Here is an 8,823-nt window from a genome sequence, read left to right as displayed (position 1 = left end):
CAGATATGTCACTGTGCTGACCTCTCACATGGGGCCATTGGCAGCTGGCTCTCGGCAGGCTGCGGGAAGGGGCCAGGCTGGTGAAGGGGCTGGTTGTGCTCAGCCTTATCATAGAGACTGACCTTGCTGGTCTGGCGTTGGCCATGGAGACAGCGGGTTTGGTCATGGAGATGGCAGCAGTGCTCAGGCTGCTGTGGGAAGCTTAAACTTTGATCTGGCTTTGGGCTTGGTGCCACAGGATATACCCAGATAAGAAGCTGAAGTGAAACAAAACCACCATGGCACATAGTAAGTGGTTTAAAAAATGTCTGTACAAGCAAGACTTTAGGACAGACCTGAGACTCATCCTGCAGCACAAAGCCATCCCTTGCTGCAGCGAGCTCACGGCCGTGGAATGTGGCTGGGGCAGGCAGACGTGCTGCTGGACAGCTGCCGTGCACGGTGGGACGGGGAACACACCTGCCTAAAGTGAGGAACACCATTTTCAGATGAGCTGCTATTTTTAAATATATCTTTTTTTTTTTTTTTTTTTTTTTTTTTTTACCTGAGAATGACCCTAATTTTGGCTGAGGAGCTTAGAAAAACTAAGAATGCAGTGTTACTTTCATCTGCTTAAAGTTTAACAATCATCTGGGATTCTTCTGTTTGATAGTGCTGGAGGCACTTATTTCCCTGTAGAAACCTTATTTCTGTTTTGTGATACATCATGCAAAACTCTTTTGCAGTAACAGGTGCCAAATTTCAGCATTCTGCACTTTTCATCTTAGGAAACTTTACAAATGCTGATGCTCAGTGTGACAGGGTGCCCAGGGGCTCCCCTGCACAGGGAACCACGATGCTGGGCTGGAGCCTCCTTGCTGCCACGCTGCAGGTCTAGGGCCAGACTTCCCAGGTGAAGTTTGCTGAGCTCTGTTAAGAAGCAGACCCAGCAGTCCTTGGCACAGGGAGGCTCCTGTCACCGAGCTGTGGAACGGGTGCATTTGCCCCTGGAAAATCCTGGCAGGATATCCCTGCTGCCAGCACAACACTGTCTTTCTGTCCCCTCATAAAAAGCAATCATAAAACTCCCTGGAAGAGCTCGTTCCTGAGGCCACTGCCTAACCCACCTCCTCCCCGAGCAGAGCGCAGTAAATCTCTGTATTAAGCTGTTGCTGACACGTTAATGCTCCTCAGGTACCTCATAAAGATTCTGCAGGGCTGGATGGCTCTGACATGCTCTGGAGAGCAGCAGCGCGGGTGGCAGTGGATTCCTGGAGCCACCCCCACTCCTCTCCCCCGTGGCAGTGTCTCCCTCCACGGGGTTTGTCTCCCAGCCAGCTCCTCTCCTCTGTGGGAGCGAGCCCCCCGGTTCTGTCCCAGAGTCCATCCCCAAAAACCCCCCACTGCCCTAACGAGCTCAGAGGTCCAGCAAGGCTGGGAGTCAGGGTGCTGGGGTGTCCTTGGGGCTCCAGAGATTCTGTCGAGATGGGGAGTCCCATGAGATCTGGCCCCAGAAACATCCCTTGGGACGGTCCCCTTGGGCGAGATCGGGTGCAAGGAAGGATGCAGGGGCTGAGCTGAGGGCGGGTCGGGTCCCCCAGCAGCATGGCCCCACGCTGCCACACTACCCTTGCAGCACGGAAGCCATTTGGGTCTGGCTTGTGCTTTGGGGCGATGCACAGCACGACTGCAGGGACCATCACAGAAAAGTTCAGGTTTGCAGATTTTCTGCCTGCCTGTGCCGTAATGCAGCCTTCTGCAAGCAGTGACACATCTTCATCTCATTTCACACTGGACTAGGCAAAATTAGGGACTTGTATGAATCAGAACACTTCAGTGCGGTAGGTCACGAGTGACTGCCATCCGCGTTAGCCGCCGCAGCCCTGCGCTGGGAGCAGCAGCAGCGCGGCCGTGCTGGCTCCTGGCACAGCCGCTGCGCTGCCTCCGCCGGGCTCACTCCTCACGCTGACATTCATAACGGTAACGCACTGCCCTGCAGCCCCAGCTGTGTCCGGGCAGTGCTGCGCTTACCTGCGCTTCCTCAAGTACGTGTAACAGAGGTTTAAGACAGAAAGGTATTAGCGTTCAGCAGCAAATAACTCTGCGTGGAGTGGGTCAGCGTGGCGTGTGGCGCTCCCGTGGTCTGCGAGCGGGAATTGCGGTCAGGGTGGCTGGCCACAGTCCCTCCGCTGTACCCAGCAAGGCTGACCTCAAAATCTTGCAAACCTTAAGACAGATATAAGTCTTATTTTATAAGAACATATAAAGATCAAAACATAGAATATTTAAGCTGATGTTATGCAATAAAGCTCTTTTAAGTCATGATTGGTAAAGACAGTTCAGATAATTTCCTGAAAGACATATTATGATTAATTTAGAATTTGCTTAATTTAAGTTAGCGAGATCAAAGAGAAAGCATTTCCCCTGTAATGCCGTTTACATTTTGACACTTTCACCATATTCTGTTGGACCTGGGGAGGGGGGGAGATGTCTGATTGTCTTTCATTGCGATTTCGCTGTCTTAAAATTGCAGAGGAAAGCGTTATGCAGATGCTGGTGCTAATTTGGGGCATGGGTCAGGGAGGGAGAAGAGCCTGGAGCAAATCCCTTCAAAACCAGCTCTGGGGTGCTGGGGTGGTGACTCATCCCTTCTGCTCCTCTCCTCTGGCTGGGAAGGGTCAGGCTTTTGCAGCTTCCTCTGGCATTTTCCATGACCGTTGTCTGTAATAGACTTTCCTGAGTGTGAAAGTTCCATGAGGATGAGGATGAGCAGGACAGAGCCCTCCTCGCTGCAGGGAGATGAACACTCTGCCAGGCTGAGGCTGGGCAGGGTCCCGGGCAGAGCAGCCAGATGTGGCCACATGTGTGACACACTGCTGGCAGCAGAGGGGAAGGGAGAGCGCACATGTTGCAGCAGCTGCTGTGATTCTAACAGCCCTTCAAATCTAATTGGGAATAATTTACATCTTTATTTATGCGACTACAGTTTCTGTCATGTGGTCCATTGTTTTAACCTCTGTGGCTGTGTCAAATGTCACTTTAGTTCGGCCCGCGGAGCTGGGGAAGATAGGGGAAGAAAATAAAATCAGTATTTATTACTATTTTCTTTATAATGAGGGAGAAGGTCTGTTCTTCCTAATGCATGTAACAGCTGATGGGGGAAGGTTATTTTGTGCCTGACAGGCAAGCAAGGCTCGGGTGTTTATTCCGCACAAGATGCTGCTGCAGTTTCTCTCTTCTCAAGCTCCGTGTTGCTACTTCAGTCCTCATTGAAAAAAATGAATATTATTTAATGAAAGAACAGTAACTTGCTCTAACTCAGAGAAAGGATTCTGGCAGGTTGTGTTCTTCCTTTCCATTCAGTGCCCTTGTACCCGAGCCGGGTGCACAGCCTGTACCGGCGGTGGTTGTGTTTGACAGTGATGGATGATACGCACAGAGACTCAATTAGCCTATTAATAAAGCACAATCTAGGCCACGGTTTTCCAAGTTCGGCACCTAAATCTGTATTCAGGCTCATAACTGAGCGGCCTCGTTTCCTGAGCAGTGACTGGTGGTGCCAGTGAGCACGAGCAGCTCCGCATCCCGGGGCACAGCAGCAGTGGGTCGAGGGGCCCAAAGGGACCTGGTTTGGGGTGTGAGCAGGTGGGCACCCAGCAGCAGGCAGGGACCTGCTGATTCCCTGCTGTGGTGGATGAATGTCTCTGCAGGAGGGGGGGCTGCGGGGTGAGGTGGACATTCAGCCCAGCTGGGGCTGGGCTCCTGGGGACGCTTGCCTTGCCAGCCCACAGAGTTGCACTGAAACTCCCCATTTCTGGTCCTCGAGCCATGCAAAGGCTGATGCAATGGCCCTGGGGTCCCCACCATCCCCCCGGCTCCTGATGCCCCTGCTCTCCCCACCGTGGGGCTGGCATCTCCTTCCTCTGTGGACACCATCTAAGGATGCTTCCTGAGCATGGGGCAGCACGGGGGGTGGCCGTGGCTGCGCGGGACCTGCAGTGTGGATGCCCATCCTGTGCGGCCGCAGCACATCAAAGCCTCATGGGGCTGGTGCCCAGCCTGTGGCTTCGCCAGCGGGTCCTGGCTGACAGCCATGGCTACAACAAATGCAGCTGGTGGGGCTGACCAGCACCATTAGCCCAGCGTGGTGAGGGGCCAGCGGGCAGGGCAGGCGGCAGCTGAAATACAAGTTTCAGCATCTGAATATGGAAATGGGAATCTTTTATTTTTTCCAATGCCAGGTGCATTTGGACATCACAGTAAGGGGGAGTGGTGGGCTTTGCTGTCTGGGGTGGGGAGGGGTGGGGAGATGCCAGAGGGGAGAACAGGCAGAGACCATTCCTGACGTTTTGGCTCTGTGCTGGCAGAGCGTTGTTCCTGCTGGCTGGCAGGACTTGCTGCCTGCAGGGAGTCCTCTTTGTTTATGGTCTCAGCATCTCCCAAGAACTGGGCTGAGTTTGGCAGAGCCGCTGCCTGCTCAGCTCCAGCCCATGTCCCCAGCCATGCTGTAGCTGCAGGACGCTTCAGCTGCCTCGGTGCCAGCTCTGCCGGCACCATGCTCAGCGCTCTCCTGCTACTTCACCTTCTTTCTGCCTCAAGTCCCCGTTTCCACAAGAAGAGCTGCTTAAAAATGCAGTAATGGCCCCATGAACGGCACCTGGAGTGCCCAGATTCATTCCCTTGGGGTGGGGGTGCCCGTTGGCCCCCGAGGAGCTGTGGTGCTGGAGCAGGATGCTGGCCCAGGGCTGCTGCATGGGCAGCATGAGCAGCAGGACTGGTTCTGGGGATGGTTCTTGTTCTGGTTCTGGTTCTGAGCTGGGCTGGGGCTGGTTCTGGTTCCGGAGCTGAGCAAAGCCCACCTGGCCATGTCAGGGTGCTCTCACAAGGAGCACCCATCTGCTGCAACTGCATCTCAAAGTCATTGAATCACAGAATTGTAGAATGGTTTAGGTTGGAAAGGACCTTAAAATCATCTAGTTCCAACCCTCCTGCCCTGGGCAGGGACACCTTCCACTAGCACAGGTTGCCCAAAGCCCCGTCCAACCTGGCCTTGAACCCTCCCAGGGAGGGGGCAGCCACAGCTTCTCTGGGCAACCTGTAGAATTTCTGCTCTAACAAAGCCCTTCTGGAGTCAGCTTTCTCTTGCATGTGCACGCAGCCTGCAGGGACGCAGCTCCAAGGCTGTCAGGGGGGTCTGTTTAATGTGCAGAGATGTGATGTTTCTGAGAACCATGAATGTGGCCATGCTTCTCGGTGGGGAGAGACATCTGAATACCCCCGGGGGCTCATGCTACGGCTAGGTGTCTTTTCACACTTCATGTTTTACAGTGCATCAGTCACTGTGTAAAAAGCTGCCCTTGGCTGCGTCCCAGACAGATCCCATCAAACATGTTTGCCACAGGCGGCTTTTTAAGACTTGACTTGAGCTTGGCTGATGTCCGAGTGAGTCCCACCCCACTCTGCAATCGAGGGGTGAAGGAGGAGAGAGCAAAGACTCTCGCTCCCAGGGCTGTGCAGGTCAACCCATACCTTGGGGGCAGCCTGAGACAGCCCTGGGAGGGTGGGATGCCCGAGGCTGCAGAGATGAACCTCAGAGGCAGCCTGTGGATCCTGTCCATTGCCTCCAGGTATTTTGGCGAGACCACTGTGCTGATGCACCCTGCCGATGCTCTCCAGGCAGAGCCAGGCTCTGGGAGATGCAGGTGGCAGAGCGAGAGGAGGGCTGGGGTGTGACTGTGACAGCACCAGTGCCAGGGCAGGGTGTTGGGGTGCGGTCACCTGCGGGATTTCCAAAGGAGGCTTCAGGACAGCGATCACTTCAAGGCCATCATCTTTGGGGAGCAGCAGGGCCCTGTGAGCATCCCCGGCCCCTCGGCTGAGCTTCACTGGGCAGCACTGGGGTCTCCCCACTGCCTGGTGTGGGGCTGTGTGTCCTTCCCCTTCCTTCTGTCTGGGCTGGAGCTGGAGCGAGTGCTGCCTGCCCCACATCCCCCCCAGCCCTTTCCTCCATGCTGTGTGGCCAATTCTCCCACTGATTTCTGTCTGCGGCTGCCCAGGACGCTCCATCAGGCCGTTGCTGCTGGCTGAGCGCCAGCGCTGCAGCAGCTGGGTGGCAGGACGGGCTCTCGCCCCTGTAGCCTTGTAGCCTGTACCGGTGCTTGGACAGTAATCACCGTCTCCGCTGTGTAAGCCTGATACATCCAGGCCTTGCTAACACCTTCCCTGTTGGAGAGGTGATAAAGGACAGGTAGGAGGGGAGCATCCTGTCCCAGAAAGCACCAGAAGTTGGATGATTGCCCAAGAAGCATGAAGTCAGCAAAAAACTGCGGACTGTGGAAACTGGGAGAGAAGTAAATAAAGGCAGTGGGGAGAGATCACGACCACTGACTCAATTCAAGACCAGAAAGCCCTCTCCACCTGCAAGGAGCATGTGTGCTAATTTACCCAGCAAGCGAGGCTATTTTAAATATAACTAACCAAGAGCAAGTGGAATGGTAATTATAGACCAAGGAATGTGAACTTAGGTTTTTACTAATCACATAATAGGGTAAATCGGCTGTACTCCTTTGTGTGGCTTTGTGGAATTACCCCCCAGCACCCATCTTTGTGCAGCTATGGAACAAACTGGTATCTTGGCCCTGTGTGGGAGGTTGGCTGTTGCACACTGGGTGATGATCCATGTTTGAGGGACAACATCCCCGCATGGCCTGTGCCCACGCAGCCCCCTGGGATGGCCGTTTGCAGCAGGGACCGAGGTGACTATGCGGCAGCAGCAGTGCTGCCCGGGGGTCACCGCGTCAAATCGCCTTGTCACTGCCCCGGTGCCTGCCAGGCTCCAGCACCAAGGGCACGTTGCTTTAGCAGCTGCATAGTTGCAGCCTGAACTTCACAACTCTCTAAATGAAGCGCTATTTATGAAAAACACAGGGACATTTATCATACCATGCCAAGCCGCAGGAATGGGTTAATCCCAGACCCGTGGGGTTCCCCGATTGCACAGCCTGTGTCTGCCGGCTGATTATTTGATCAGATAATGCTCATGTTAAACGTATTTGTCGGGTAACAGAAACCTGTGTTATCTGAAGGAGGCAGCGTTGGCTGTCAGGAGTGGCTTTTGATCTGCAGACGTGTGGTGTTGTAACGCAGGTTCCCCATCGACTGCAAGGTAAAGCAGGTCCTCGATGATGTGCAAGGTAAAGCAGGTCCCTGATCATCTGGAAGGTGAAGCAGGGCCCCCATCGTCCGCAGCACAGCCATTCCGGATCCTCCTACAAACCCCAGGGCTCGGCCAAGGGCTGCCAGGCTGAGGGGCCAGATCCTGCCAGCGATCCCCATCAGCCTGGGTACCTGGGTGCTGTTTGTTCTGCCATAAAGCAACAGAGACAGCGGGGCCAAACGATTTTACTTCTTTGCCCTCCTTGTCCTCAGGCAAAGGGGTTTTCCAGGGCAGCAGCACCTGGTTTAAGCTTTTCAAAAATGCATAAAATACTGGTTTTGATCCCAAACGTGACACAGACTGAGAAGACCTCACTCTCAGCAAGTGCTGAGCCTTGAGGGGTGAGACCACTGCAAAGGAAGGGCTCTGCTCAGCACAGAGATGCTGCCCCGGGACAGATCCTGTGGGTTCACAAATTATCCAGGTGTATCTGGGTTTTTTTCCATGAGCAAAATGTTACAGTGGTCGATTATAAATTGGATGGAAATTTCGGAGTAGTTAAATTGCTGTTGTATAAGGGGCTCAATATGCAGCATTGAAGAGCTGTATGCTCAGTCTGGGTAATACATCAGCTAATAAATCAGCTCTCATGTGGGGGCTCTACGGCCCCTGGGGGTGCAATTCTGGAGACCAAAGGAAGTGTTGAACCAGAAAGACCCTTGGTATAACTCCTTATTCTTCTTGGCTTATTGATGTCAAACCTTTAGCAGATAGGAAAGCCATTTCTGCATAGAGGGGAGATGATGATATTTTTGACAGAGGGGATGCACAGCCCATCTCCAGCAGTGACCCCGTGGCTGGACGAGCTGTGAGTGGGGTCCCAGAGGGCTGTGAGGGGGTGTCAGGGGGTCCTGGCACCCCTAGCTCTCGTGGATGCTGCACTGCCACAACAAATACAGGGAAGACCGCAGTGCCCTGGGCCCAGCACTGCTGTGGAGCAGCTCACAGAACCCCAAATTAAATGCATATTCCAGTCTTTGCAGCTCTGGAAATTAAATTTTTAATAATTTTGACATGTATCAAATTTTATATCTGTAATAATTTGAAGTTCCCCATTAATGCTCAGTCTACACCAGCTATGAGTTGTACTGGCACGCAGGACTTTGTGAAGCTGTAATTCTCACTGCCCAGAGGCTCCTGCTCTCTCCAGAGTGGGGGTCTGGCAGCACAGGCTGGTCCTGGGGAAAATATAAATCTGTGAGGTCCCTCTGCCACAGCCCACAGTGATGCCGCATCCCAGGGGCAGGGAAGGGGGAAGGTTTTTTGTTAAAAGCTCAATAGCAGAAAAGAGCACATAAAAATTCGCTAAAAATAGGGAGGTCAGCCCTGGACTCAAGCTGTAGTGCCAGACCGGGGAAAGACTGTTTAGGAGAGCCATAAAATAGCAGAAGCGATGAGCTGAGAATGCCCTGTGCTGCATCTGCAGCGAGTGAGTCCAACAGCGATCACAGTACCAGCAAAGCCGTGACCGTGCTGCTCTGCCTGGAAACACAGGCCAGGCAGAGACCCCAGAATTCACAGCCCCCCCGCCTAACGCTTTGCTGTGACTCAAGCTGCAGGGTGGTTCCCAGACAGGCTATGACCCGGGTAATGGTTTTCTTGATGCTTTTAGAATACACTGTGTGTTC

Source organism: Athene cunicularia (genome assembly GCF_003259725.1).
Source record: "Athene cunicularia isolate RWA chromosome 10 unlocalized genomic scaffold, athCun1 chr10_part1, whole genome shotgun sequence".
Taxonomy (NCBI): Eukaryota; Metazoa; Chordata; class Aves; order Strigiformes; family Strigidae; genus Athene; species Athene cunicularia.
The sequence above is the reverse complement of the archived record's forward strand: the minus strand, read 5'-3'. Positions refer to the sequence as shown.